We start from the raw sequence: 5,135 nt of genomic DNA, 5'->3' as shown, positions 1-5,135 counted from the left end.
ATAAATAAGTTAATTTCGAACTTAAATAAGGAATATTAGTATACTTGTAAACGAAATAAAATGAATTCGGTCCCCAATAAAAAGTACGCATTTTTTAACGATATAATGAGTAAGAGCTCAATTCTCGAAAATTCGTTTTAGGAAACTAGCTAGTTTAGGCGCCTAAAAATTATTGAAGTAAAACCATAAGCTCTTATACCACTTTGTAACACCCCGACAATTCCCTCTTTTCTAAAACAACATTTTAATATAAAACGTAGAGAATTATCAAGGCATTATCGCCCGTGTGAAAACGTAACGGCTTATTCAGAATTTTTCAGCGGAAAACATAAAACTAACTTTAGGTTTATAAATAATCAATTACAGGTTTAATCCCAAAAACCAACCAACGAAATTAAGGGAATATAAATAGTACGATAAGTTTAAAGTCTAAATTAACAAACCAAGTTACTTAGCAAAACGAAACTAAATACAAGCTCTCTAATCCCGATCCCCATGATGCATCATCTTCAAACCTGTAGATGGACAATGCTTATTGATCCTTAGAGACTGCTCACCAAAGATTGGGTCATCACAAGATCAATAAGGCATAGCCATGATCAACATGCACAAGCAAAAACACGAAATCAGCAAAGCTGAGTACTACATACTAAATCAATAATAATCCTAACATGATTCTATTAAACGAACAATCCTAACATGGTACTAAATAAAACATAAGCAAGGATAATCAAGATATATTGACTTGAAGACTATATTTGACTGAGCTAGACCTTTGTATCATTAACATTATTTTAATTGAAATAGTCAATGGACTGAGTTGTCTACTAGAAACTTCTTCTTCTTCACTAAGGAAGACGAGGTACGGGCGCGACTCCGTAAACCCCAATGACCTGCGATATCGAGGGACTTTTAAATAAAAATAGAACCGGTGATCAATCCGGCCCCAGAAAAAGCCATAGGCTACCCATGACCCCAACTCCTGATTGTCCGTCACTTTAGACGTGCACAGTCTAAAGATATTGCTACTCAGTTTCACTTTACATGATTTATAAATTAAACTCTGTTATGACTCAACAATCACATAAGTCATACAATCAACGATTATTCACAACTGTTTTTATCTTGGAATTAAGTACGTGATCACAGATATGTCAATCAAGACTCATTCCAATTAAATCCAACCTTTCCTTTAATACTGATCAACCCCTCTATATGGGTATAAGGTTTCAACTTACTAAACAAGGTCCTCGGCCCTTATAAAGTAGTGAAAAGCTAAAAGGGAACAATGAACAATCGATCTGAATCAATATATATAATAATCTAATGTTCCCACCCAACATGTTCGCATCAATCATCCATACTAACATGCTATAATTCTCATAACGAAATATATATGCTTAACATATCCATCCAACAATATTAAACATGCACTTTCAACATAACCTAGTTCATCAAAAATTTCAACATAACCAAGTTCCTCAATCATTTCAACATAACGAAGTTCATCAATCATTTCAATATGGTTTCAACAAATCACACACATTCCAAGCACACAGGTATGTACGTACCTTGTGTAAACAAACTGATAGGCCACTTTAACGAATTCAAAAGTCGCCCACAAAGAATTCTCCGCCTAAAATAATCAAGAAACGTACCCAAATCAATTCCTAATAATTTACAGCAACACTAACGTACTCCAAACACATCCTAAACATATTTAGAACACTCCCCAATATCGAAACTTAATTAATTAACTTCCTAGAATAGTGATTAATTCCCTAACGATCCCTAATTATCATAAACTCCAACAAACGTTCCTTTTTAAAAATTTCCAGCAATATAAAATAATTAAAAGCTTACTCAAAATATATTCGACATCTTTAAAATCATAAAAATAATAACTTTAATAGTATATAATCGTTATATTATGATTTAAAGCCATTAAAACTTCAAAAGTCACACTTTACTACTTAAGGGCACTAATTTAATCAATATAATATAATCTGAAAATTAGTAACTTTATTATGTAATTCGTATAATCTGAAATCTATAATTTAAATCATAAAAACTATAACTTTAATTCAAGAAAACATAATTCGAATTAATAAAACATGATTAAACCCTAACTTATATATTAATCAACCAAACTGAAATTAATTAATTTACAATATCAATATCAAATCCGAAAATTATAATTTAACTATAAAGATTAATAATTTAATTCAAGAAACATAAATTAAAATCAATAAACTTAAATCAAAATATTTAAATAACTTAGGGTTTAAGAAATAACCAAAAAGGAGAGAAAGAGCGGCCGGCGGTCAGAGTGCGGCAGCGGCGGTACTGGGCGGCGGCACTGGTGCTGCGCACGGTGGTTGCTGGTGGTTGGCGAGGTGACGCTGCACGATTAAGGAGGAGATATAATACGAAAAGGGAGAAAGAAAGCAAGAAGCACGAAAGAGAGAAGGAGGAAGAAGATACCGGCGACGAAGGCTGCGGTGATGGCCGAGGTTGGGCTGACGGCGAGGGAGAACCACGAGGTTCTGGTTGCTGCGTGAAATCGAACAAGAGGAGGGAAGCAATGGTGAGAGCTACGAAAGAAAAAAGAAGGAAGGAACAACGAAGAAGAAGGACGACCAAGAAGAAGGGAGGTTACCCGGTGGCGAGGAGGTCCGGCGGTGGTGGCGGCGACTGGGACAGCGACGGTCGTGAAGGGAGGAGAGAAAAACGGCAGTGAGGGAGGAGGGTTTGAGTTTTCCTTTTTACGTGAAAGAGAGGAAGGAAGGGGTTTTGGGTGAGGTTGGTTTCACGTGAATTAGAAAAGAGGGGTATGGGTTTTTTTTTTGTTTTTTTATTTTGGGCTTTTCTCATGTGGGCTAGGATTAAGATTTGGATTTTAGTGTTTGAGTCAAAACCGAATAGAATTGTTTTTCCGAATTCAACGAGTTTTCCTAAATTATTCTTGATTGCGCAAACCGTTAAAACATTTATAATATATTTACATAAAATTAAATATACATTAAATATATAATAAAATTCAAAAATCGTTAAATATTTAAAACGTACTTAAAATAAAATAAATATACGTTAATTATATATTTATTACTTAAAATTCATAAATTCTATTTAAATATAAATAATATGCGTTAAAATATATTAATAAAATTTATAAATTTACGGGGGATTACAGTTCGAGCGCTTGACTCGTTTAAGTTTTTCATTGTTCGAGCTTAGCTCACAAAAAGCTCGTTTAAATTCAAGTTTGAGCCGAGCCGGGCTATACTTAAACGAGGTTTTCACAAACGAGCTTTGGTAAACGAGCAAGATCAAATTTAAACGAACATATTAATAAACGTAATATTATTTTAAAAAATTGAAAAATAACCAATTCAAATAATATTTTTGCATGATATTACTAATACTATTTTATAAAATAAAAATATTCTAAAAATCAAAGTCTAACAAAATAATTGCAAATTAGTTCTAACTTAAAATTCGAGCTTATAAACGAACACGGACGAGCTTGTGCCCTGTTTAGTTCACCTTATTTCAATTTAGGACTTTATTCCTTATTTCAGATCTTATCAGATCATAACAGAAAAATAAGTTCAGATTTGATCAGATCAGAAAAAATAAGTTCATATCATATTAGTTCAGTTCAGTTCATATTATTATTATTATTATTACTAGATATGAAGCCCGTACATCGTACGAGTTAGTATGTTCTTCAATATATTTATTTTTGGCTTATAGGTTTAATTTGACTTATTTTATCTCATCAAATTTTATCTCATCAAATTCATTTTTACCATACGAATTTCGGCCAACTTGATCAACATCAAAAACAATTCACTTTGATTGAAAAAAATTGCAAAGATTACTTTATTATTATTATTTTATTTTACTAAAAGAAATTAAAACAATTACTTGACGGTGTACATTGATTTTATTAGTTATTGATTTTAATTAGTATCTTCACATGAACCTAAAAAAAATGGTTATTTCATGAAAAAACAAACAATACATCACAACCTTATATCTAGTAATTCTAATTATTAGGTACAGAGTATATCTTAAAATACCACGAACTTACACTACAAAAAATTGTACCATTAACAACGGGAAATCCCACCAATGATGTCTTGGCCTAGTGGTTAAGATTGAGGGCCTGTGTACAATAGGTCTCAGGTTCGAATCCCCCTGCCCCCATTTGTAATTTACATTGCCCTCGTGGCTCATTCGCACCAAAAAAAAAAAAAAACAGGAAATCCCGTCGCTAAAGGCCAATAATGGTTGATTAATGACGGGATTTCCTGTCGCGAACCCGTCATAAAAAGGGGCCGTCGTTAAATGTCGACGGTTATTCTCGTCTTTGTTTGGTTGTTAGCCCCGTCGTAATTAGGTTGTCCGTTGTAATTAGGTTGTCGTTAAAGATACAAATTCTGGTAGGGTAATTATCATTTAAGGTACGACGCGAATAGATTTCATAACAGAGCCAATATGATTCCGAATTAAGAGAAATAACGAACCTCCATGTAAAAACTAATTTGAATTATATTTTAGCAAAGAAGAGGGAGGAAAACACAATACTCCACTTTTGGGGTCAAGGCTCGCCAATTTTGGTCTAGATTTGTTGCAGAGAGTAACTTGGACAACACGTTATGCAAAACGGCCCGATTTGCAGAAATACCAATGAAAGAACACATAAGGAGGATAATAGTGGGAACCCATAAGGAGTAGTGCGCTATCATAACGTAGATACCGATCATGAATTGAATGCCACCATGGTGCCATATAGGGATTGCATGAGTATATACACTTCGATCGACCAATAAATATGACATACGGAGTATCATGGTTCGAAACCATGGACCATATCAAGCAGAACACACCGGCATTTTTTTTTGTTTGACAAAAGCACAACACCAACATTGACGTACATACATTATATACTATAATAGTTATCTTTTTGGTAGAATTTTAATGTTATTGTAACTCTATCCCTAATTCTATCCCTTATACTATTATTATCTTATTTTGACTCTTAGTAATGTTATCTGTTATTATCTTTTACCAATTTTTTATTTTTATTTTAATAAATATGTATTAGTTATATATTTGATGACGTGGAA

At 33.0% G+C, this 5,135-nt stretch overlaps 1 long non-coding RNA gene across 1 annotated transcript; it reads right to left on the bottom strand.

Moving 5' to 3' along the window:
* Positions 1–326: 326 nt before the first annotated feature.
* On the bottom strand, positions 327–2,443 carry LOC130471257 (uncharacterized). Its single transcript, XR_008931910.1, has 3 exons — positions 2,297–2,443; positions 1,572–1,636; positions 327–549 (listed from the first exon to the last, which is right to left on the bottom strand). It is a non-coding gene; the product is annotated as an uncharacterized lncRNA (long non-coding RNA).
* Between the last annotated feature and the right edge of the window lie 2,692 nt (positions 2,444–5,135).

The sequence above is a fragment of the Spinacia oleracea genome, chromosome 4, assembly GCF_020520425.1.
Source record: "Spinacia oleracea cultivar Varoflay chromosome 4, BTI_SOV_V1, whole genome shotgun sequence".
NCBI lineage: Eukaryota > Viridiplantae > Streptophyta > Magnoliopsida > Caryophyllales > Amaranthaceae > Spinacia > Spinacia oleracea.
The sequence above is the reverse complement of the archived record's forward strand: the minus strand, read 5'-3'. Positions and strand labels throughout refer to the sequence as shown.